This window comes from Anomaloglossus baeobatrachus, chromosome 5 (assembly GCF_048569485.1).
Source record: "Anomaloglossus baeobatrachus isolate aAnoBae1 chromosome 5, aAnoBae1.hap1, whole genome shotgun sequence".
Taxonomy (NCBI): domain Eukaryota; kingdom Metazoa; phylum Chordata; class Amphibia; order Anura; family Aromobatidae; genus Anomaloglossus; species Anomaloglossus baeobatrachus.
Window position 1 is genome coordinate 549287965 of NC_134357.1, and position 9434 is coordinate 549297398.

The following is a 9434-nucleotide window of genomic DNA, read 5'->3' on the forward strand; positions in this document are numbered from 1 at the left end:
GGGGGTGGCTAGGCTTTACCGGCTGTGTGTTGTACCTGGGTGTGGGTTTTTGGTGGTATCAAGGAGGGTGGACTACTTCTATGACTACCTGGTTTTGCCAGGGCGTCACAGGTACAGCAGTTCATGGTATGTGCTTCTTATATGTTACTGTTTGGAGCTAGGAGGATTATCCTGTTCTGATGGAGGTTTTTATTTACAGCTGAGTCTCACTGGACATGTAGAACATCTGTAATCTGTATACTTTTGTTATCCGATCTGATATACAGCAGATATTGAGATATATATATATATATATATATATATAAATTTAATTTTTTTTTATTTTTTTTTCTCACATACTGTGTCTTTTTTATTTTATTACTATTCATCTCGCACGGTATGGGATCTGTGGTTCACCAGGTCTGGCTGATCTCTATAAGATCTTAAATGGTGGTTGGATTTCCATCTATCTTTGGCCAAGAAGTCTGGAAATGTAATTGGACCACATTGGTTTCTTTTTTACAGGACTTATGATGTACACACATTGTTAGCTGTGCTGTCAGCTTCCATTGAATACATTTATATGTGAGTAAACCTCCGGATATCCCTACATGTTCACTTTATCTATTACTCCTTTGGGAGATCCATAAATATCATTTGTCTTTTCAGGTCACAAGCCCTATGGGAAATAAAAGACCACCGTTTGGCTGCTACCATGGATTTATGATATTTTGAACTCTACTTAATGGAGATAATTAGAGCTGATCGAACGGCCAATAATCCGGGGCTGGCGGATCACTAACAGATTTAAAAAAGAATCCGATCCGCTCCGGAATCCGGTGCCCATATAAGTCAATGGGGATCGGAATCCGGAGGGTAAAAGCTTTTGTGGAGGGGCTAGGGGGCTAGGAGCGAGCGCGGCATACTCACCGAGGCGCTGTCATGGCAGCACACTCCTTCGGGGTCACGCTGTTACCTTCCGGAGCCGACAATTCAATATTTATTGTTTTCCCCGCCCACCGGCGCGTGTTGGTTGCAGCTAGACACGCCCCCACCCTGAGTGGCTGCGTGGCAGCTAACTGCAACCAATCACAGGCGGCAGGATGGCCAGTGGGCGGGGAAAGCAGTGTGTCCGTCGCAAGTGTGACTCCGGCTTTTTTTTTTTTTTTTAATGATAATTAAATAAATAATTAAAAAACCTGACGTGCAGTCCCCCCTAATTTTCATCCCCAGCCATGGTAATGCCGGCCGGGGGCTGGTATTTCAGCCCGGAGCCGCCCAGTATAGCCACATGTATTACATGCGGCTATACCGGTACATTACCGGCTCTTCCAGGCAGCGTGATGCGGTGCCAGTCAGGGTAATAGGTTTGTGATCGCACAGGCGTCTATGAGACACCCGCATCACAAACCTGCAAATGAATGTAAATAAACACACAGAGAAATCCTTTATTTATAATAAAGTACAAACGCAGGCTCGTTCACCATTTTATTACCCCAACACCCTCCGGCGTAATCCACACATCCCACGGCGACACATCCGGCGTAAAGTACGGCTGCCCGCTCTGAGTGTAGACACTGACTGAGCGGCTGTGACAGGCTGGGCTGTGACATTGTCTCCTCCGCAGCTCCAGCCCCTCCCCTCCTCAGTGCCGGCCGCAACAGAGGTCCGCGCTCACTGATTTCAGTGGCAGGGACGGACACTCGCATGACACTCGGCTCTGCTGTACTGCCAGCGTGAGCCGTGTGTCATGCGATGGGATCGCACCGATGCACGCGGAGACAGTGGAGGAGATGGGGAGAAAGTGATTTCTCTATCTTCTCCGCTCCTGTGATGCGATTGCAAGATCGCATCACAGTCGCATGACCCTCGGCTGACACCCGCAGCAGAGGGTCATTTGCATATCGCTTCCGATGCTGTCGCATCGGAAGCGGTACGCAAGTGTACAAGAGCCCTCAGACATGTGCGGGTGATGCAATGTCAGACTCGTGCAGGTCTGACATCCACGGCACCGCCTGCCACTGTGTGAACATGAGCGTGCATGTACCTAGAAACACATGCACGTTTCTGTCAAATCTGTGCTGCGATGTCACACTTGTGGGAGTCCCACGCTGTGACTGCTGCCTAAGATAAACCGCATGCGTTGTTTTTTTTTTTTTTTTTTTTTAAATTTAAATAATTAAAAAAAATAATGACGTGTGGTCCCCCCCAATTTTCATTCCCAGCCATGATAACGCCGGGCACACCCTCCTCCGGTGACGCCATGTACGGATTCCAGGCGCGGGGACGTGGTGTGGAGCCTGCGAGGACCAGGTAAGGGCCGCAGCAGACCCACGGGGGTCCCGTCTGCGCGTGGGCTCTCAAACCTCCCTCCCCCTCCTTACCACGTGGAACTGGGTGCCAGGGGCCGGGATGGAGGTGGCTGCTGCTGCGCTTGGTTGCGGTGGCGTCCTCGCAGCTGCAGACACTGTGGCGCTTCCGGGTGGTAACGGAGCGCATGCTGTGTGTGGCAGGCGGGAGTGTCCGGGCAGTGCGCATGCGCAGCGCATTCCTTCCTATTGGACGCGCGGTTGGGACGTCATCTCCCGGAAATAGATGGGAGGAGTTGCCAGCTTTTTCAAAAAATGAGCGGCAATCTTCACAGTGGTGTTTGTGTTCAGTGAACATGGCTGACAAGCGGTCGGCTGTGTCTCCTTCGCCTCCTTCCTCCCCAAAGACTCACTCTCATCCGGATACTGCTTCCCAGAAGCGGCAGCGGAGAGGTAGCCAGGATAGCAGACTGGCTCTGGAACCAAGCGGGGAACGAATGATGACCGGTCCTGCAAGCGGAAGGACCCTGGCACCCCTGACAGTAAAAGGCCCTCTAAAGGAGGGAAGTCAGATGATGTCCCTACTGACCCGGTATAGCCTCTTGCATCTGTGGGTGAGTGATGGCTCATGATTCCTGCTTCTAAACGGCAGTTGTCTTGTCTGTGTTTTTCCTAGGATCGGAGTAGGCCTAAGAAATGTTTATCCAAGTCCAGACATAAAGAATGTGCCTTGTGCATTAAGGAACTATCTGGTTCCTGGACTAAGAGGCTGTGCAGGGGCTGCATTCAGCAGACTTTGTCAGAGGAACAGTCGGGATTTACCTCTGATCTCCGTTCCATCATAAGGGAAGAGGTCAGGGACTCCCTCTGATCCCTGTCTGGGGCTCAAAGCTCTGGGGCATCTAAACACCCTTCGCCTTAGGACTCTGATAGGTCTGATGGGGAATGTGATTCCTCTGGCTCTACTTCCCGCTCCTCTTCAGATAGCGACTCAGGAGGTCGCCAGTGCTTCCCAATCGAAAATATGAGGAAATTAGTTAAGGCTGTACGGTCCACTATGGGCATCCTAGATGAGAAACCTGAAAAATCTATCCAGGATCGGATGTTCGGGGGCATAGAGCAGAAAAAACAGCGCTCCTTCTCGGTGGTGGATAGAGTACAAGCTTTAATTACCAGGGAATGGAAGAAACCTGATAAGAAGTGTTCCCTTCCAGGTGCCTTTAAGAGGAAGTATCCGTTTGAGGAGGCCTCCTGCTCCACCTGGGATAAGGCTCCAAAATCAGATGTTGCGGTCGCCAAGGTATCTAGAAAGTTTGCCTTGCCATTTGAGGACATGGGTTCATTGATAGACCCGTTAGATAAAAAAGCGGATCACTTCCTGAAGAATACCTGGGAGGCTTCTGCCGGAGGACTGAGACCCGCCATTGCTGCTACGTGTACGGCTAGATCTCTGACTATTTGGATAGATGAATTATAAGACCAGTTTAGATCAAGGGCACCTAAAGAGGAGATTGATTCATCCCTCTCCAAATTGCGGGGAGCGGCGGCCTTCCTTGCGGACGCCTCAGCGTACTCCACTAAGTTGGCTGCAAAGTCAGCATCCCTCTCTAATGCGGCTAGAAGAGCTCTTTGGTTAAAATGTTGGCCGGGGATATGCAAACTAAATCTAAACTTTGTAATATCCCTTGTCAAGGAGAATATCTGTTTGGGCCGGTCCTGGATGACATCCTAGAAAAGGCTAGCGACAAGAAAAGTGGCTTTCCCTTTCCGTCCTTTCCATCTTCAAGGCAGTCCTTTCGGAAGAAGCCAGTTTGCCGGAACACCCAGCCAAGGGATCGGAATACCTGGTCCGATAGAAAGAGACGGGGAAAGGGGTTCATGTTCAAGGGACCCTCAAAAGATGAGCATAAGTCATCCAAGTGACTCACTTTCGCAGGTCGGAGGGAGGCTCTCTCAGTTCCTTCCGGCTTGGGAAAGGTTTTCGTCAAGTTCATGGATCCTGGGCCTAATAAGATCAGGCCTCCGGCTCCCCTTCCATCACCCTCCTCCTCACCAATTCCTGGTTACCCCTCTACGACGTTCTCCTGCGGAACAGCTGGCTTTGGAAGCAGAGATCCAACAACTCCTCTTCAAGGGGGTCCTGATGGAGGTTCCCGCACAAGAACAAGGGGACAGATTCTACTCCACCCTCTTTCTGGTGAGGAAGCCCGATGGTTCCTATCGAACCATAATAAACCTGAAAGCCCTCAACCAGTTCCTTCAGATCGACAGCTTCAAGATAGAGTCCGTGAGGGGGGGCGTGGCCTGCACGCTGATGGCGATGGCTGCTTGAAGGAGAGCTCTGTGCTGACAGCAGGATAAACCGGCTCTTATCAGCTCACAGATAACAGGATTACCAGCTACAGGAGGTGTGAGTAACCCCAGCCCCCAGCTATGCCTAAGGGGAGACCTAAAAAGACTGGAACTCCAGCCAAACTGACAGACTTCTACCCCCTGGATAGGGATCTCTCCTCACCAAGCAAGATGGCTTCACACTCAGCTTCTTCCCACTCCTCACAGGGAGAAACAGGCTGTTTAAGAGGCTGCACAGCCATTCCTCTGACAGAGGAAACAATGCAAGCTCTGCTGAAAACGCTGAGGTCTTCCTTGCAGGCTGATCTCAGAGAAATAGTAAGAGAGTTGAAGGAAGAGATCAGGTCTCTAGGGCACAGAGCATGTAGAAACTAAGATGGCTGAATTTGCAACATCACATAACAATCTGATAGATGCTAACACAGCTTTGGAAAAGGAGGTGGAGGCACTAAAACTTAAAATCAGTGATATAGAGGACAGATCCCGAAGAAATAACCTAAAAATCAGAGGGATTCCCTCATCAGTAGCAGATAAAGACCTCCAGGAATACTTCCACAAGTTTCTGCAGCTTATACTCCCTGGATGGGACACCAGAGACCTGATAGTGGACAGGATTCATAGAGTCCCTAAAGCCAAAGGCATAGATCCAGCTCTGCCTAAAGATGTCCTGGCTAGACTTCATTTCTATAAAACAAAAGAAGCTGTGCTTCACACACTGAGGGGAAATCCAGCCCTGCCAGACACTTTCATGGGACTAAAAATCTTCCCAGATCTTTCTGCTGCAACTCTTAATAAAAGAAGAGAATTTGCCCACCTTTCTAAACTCCTTAGAGATCAAGACATCAAGTACAAGTGGGGTTTTCCGGTGAAGATGATAATTTTCAAAGATGGAGGCACTCACATATGTCATACTCCTTCTCAGCTGGGCAAATTGCTGGATGACTGGGGAATAGCACACCCACCAAACCCTGGTGGGCAGGAGAATCATAGAGGCCCTCCAGACAGGATTAACCCTGAATGGTCAGTAGCTTAGCTGGGACTCCTTCCTGCTTATGGCACCTGCTGTCCCTGCTCCTGTGACACGGGATGTCACGTAGCCCCCCTGATGTTCTCGCCTATGGCGAGCGGTTATACACCGGGCACCCTACTCGGGGCAAACCGGTGTTGTTGGAATTTTTTTGTTTTTGTTCCTCTTCTCACAAATGTTCCTTAATTTTTTCTGGAAATTTCTCTCAATTCCTTGCTGGTCTAGCCCCTCTCATCCCTGATGGCGTTCCTGGGAATTCAACCCCCCCTGCGGCTCCAATATGAGAATTAAGATATTGTCTATTAATGTGAACGGACTCAACTCCCCAGCAAAAAGGTCAATGATGTGGAGAGAGGTGAAGGCATCTAACTGTGATATAGCGTGCATTCAGGAGACCCACCTTCTTTCCACAGATAATAAACGGCTACTTCATCCAAGCTTCCAACACACCTTTTTTGCAAAGTCTCCTTAAGGAGAATAGTGTTCCCCCGTGGTCCCCACATAGCTTTCTCATGAGCCAGATCAGACACCCCCATACTTTGCACTGACGAGGGGCAAGCACCCCGAAACACCGTGTCTGCAAATTGGGATTCTGATCTGGCTTATATATCCTGAGTCATATTTCAAAGGATTGTTGAAAATCCACTTGTGACTTTTAGGATCGCTACTTCCAATAGGTGGCGCTGTGCTAGAGTTTGTCTCCTTTACTGGAGAGACAATTTGAATATTTCCCAGAGGGGCATTGCAGCTATAAGTCCCCTTACCTGGCAGCCAGACTGGCTTGCAAAGTCTCCTTAAGGAGAATAGTGTTCCCCCGTGGTCCCCACATAGCTTTCTCATGAGCCAGATCAGACACCCCCATACTTTGCACTGACGAGGGGCAAGCACCCCGAAACACCGTGTCTGCAAATTGGGATTCTGATCTGGCTTATATATCCTGAGTCATATTTCAAAGGATTGTTGAAAATCCACTTGTGACTTTTAGGATCGCTACTTCCAATAGGTGGCGCTGTGCTAGAGTTTGTCTCCTTTACTGGAGAGACAATTTGAATATTTCCCAGAGGGGCATTGCAGCTATAAGTCCCCTTACCTGGCAGCCAGACTGGCTTGCAAAGTCTCCTTAAGGAGAATAGTGTTCCCCCGTGGTCCCCACATAGCTTTCTCATGAGCCAGATCAGACACCCCCATACTTTGCACTGACGAGGGGCAAGCACCCCGAAACACCGTGTCTGCAAATTGGGATTCTGATCTGGCTTATATATCCTGAGTCATATTTCAAAGGATTGTTGAAAATCCACTTGTGACTTTTAGGATCGCTACTTCCAATAGGTGGCGCTGTGCTAGAGTTTGTCTCCTTTACTGGAGAGACAATTTGAATATTTCCCAGAGGGGCATTGCAGCTATAAGTCCCCTTACCTGGCAGCCAGACTGGCTTGCAAAGTCTCCTTAAGGAGAATAGTGTTCCCCCGTGGTCCCCACATAGCTTTCTCATGAGCCAGATCAGACACCCCCATACTTTGCACTGACGAGGGGCAAGCACCCCGAAACACCGTGTCTGCAAATTGGGATTCTGATCTGGCTTATATATCCTGAGTCATATTTCAAAGGATTGTTGAAAATCCACTTGTGACTTTTAGGATCGCTACTTCCAATAGGTGGCGCTGTGCTAGAGTTTGTCTCCTTTACTGGAGAGACAATTTGAATATTTCCCAGAGGGGCATTGCAGCTATAAGTCCCCTTACCTGGCAGCCAGACTGGCTTGCAAAGTCTCCTTAAGGAGAATAGTGTTCCCCCGTGGTCCCCACATAGCTTTCTCATGAGCCAGATCAGACACCCCCATACTTTGCACTGACGAGGGGCAAGCACCCCGAAACACCGTGTCTGCAAATTGGGATTCTGATCTGGCTTATATATCCTGAGTCATATTTCAAAGGATTGTTGAAAATCCACTTGTGACTTTTAGGATCGCTACTTCCAATAGGTGGCGCTGTGCTAGAGTTTGTCTCCTTTACTGGAGAGACAATTTGAATATTTCCCAGAGGGGCATTGCAGCTATAAGTCCCCTTACCTGGCAGCCAGACTGGCTTGCAAAGTCTCCTTAAGGAGAATAGTGTTCCCCCGTGGTCCCCACATAGCTTTCTCATGAGCCAGATCAGACACCCCCATACTTTGCACTGACGAGGGGCAAGCACCCCGAAACACCGTGTCTGCAAATTGGGATTCTGATCTGGCTTATATATCCTGAGTCATATTTCAAAGGATTGTTGAAAATCCACTTGTGACTTTTAGGATCGCTACTTCCAATAGGTGGCGCTGTGCTAGAGTTTGTCTCCTTTACTGGAGAGACAATTTGAATATTTCCCAGAGGGGCATTGCAGCTATAAGTCCCCTTACCTGGCAGCCAGACTGGCTTGCAAAGTCTCCTTAAGGAGAATAGTGTTCCCCCGTGGTCCCCACATAGCTTTCTCATGAGCCAGATCAGACACCCCCATACTTTGCACTGACGAGGGGCAAGCACCCCGAAACACCGTGTCTGCAAATTGGGATTCTGATCTGGCTTATATATCCTGAGTCATATTTCAAAGGATTGTTGAAAATCCACTTGTGACTTTTAGGATCGCTACTTCCAATAGGTGGCGCTGTGCTAGAGTTTGTCTCCTTTACTGGAGAGACAATTTGAATATTTCCCAGAGGGGCATTGCAGCTATAAGTCCCCTTACCTGGCAGCCAGACTGGCTTGCAAAGTCTCCTTAAGGAGAATAGTGTTCCCCCGTGGTCCCCACATAGCTTTCTCATGAGCCAGATCAGACACCCCCATACTTTGCACTGACGAGGGGCAAGCACCCCGAAACACCGTGTCTGCAAATTGGGATTCTGATCTGGCTTATATATCCTGAGTCATATTTCAAAGGATTGTTGAAAATCCACTTGTGACTTTTAGGATCGCTACTTCCAATAGGTGGCGCTGTGCTAGAGTTTGTCTCCTTTACTGGAGAGACAATTTGAATATTTCCCAGAGGGGCATTGCAGCTATAAGTCCCCTTACCTGGCAGCCAGACTGGCTTGCAAAGTCTCCTTAAGGAGAATAGTGTTCCCCCGTGGTCCCCACATAGCTTTCTCATGAGCCAGATCAGACACCCCCATACTTTGCACTGACGAGGGGCAAGCACCCCGAAACACCGTGTCTGCAAATTGGGATTCTGATCTGGCTTATATATCCTGAGTCATATTTCAAAGGATTGTTGAAAATCCACTTGTGACTTTTAGGATCGCTACTTCCAATAGGTGGCGCTGTGCTAGAGTTTGTCTCCTTTACTGGAGAGACAATTTGAATATTTCCCAGAGGGGCATTGCAGCTATAAGTCCCCTTACCTGGCAGCCAGACTGGCTTGCAAAGTCTCCTTAAGGAGAATAGTGTTCCCCCGTGGTCCCCACATAGCTTTCTCATGAGCCAGATCAGACACCCCCATACTTTGCACTGACGAGGGGCAAGCACCCCGAAACACCGTGTCTGCAAATTGGGATTCTGATCTGGCTTATATATCCTGAGTCATATTTCAAAGGATTGTTGAAAATCCACTTGTGACTTTTAGGATCGCTACTTCCAATAGGTGGCGCTGTGCTAGAGTTTGTCTCCTTTACTGGAGAGACAATTTGAATATTTCCCAGAGGGGCATTGCAGCTATAAGTCCCCTTACCTGGCAGCCAGACTGGCTTGCAAAGTCTCCTTAAGGAGAATAGTGTTCCCCCGTGGTCCCCACATAGCT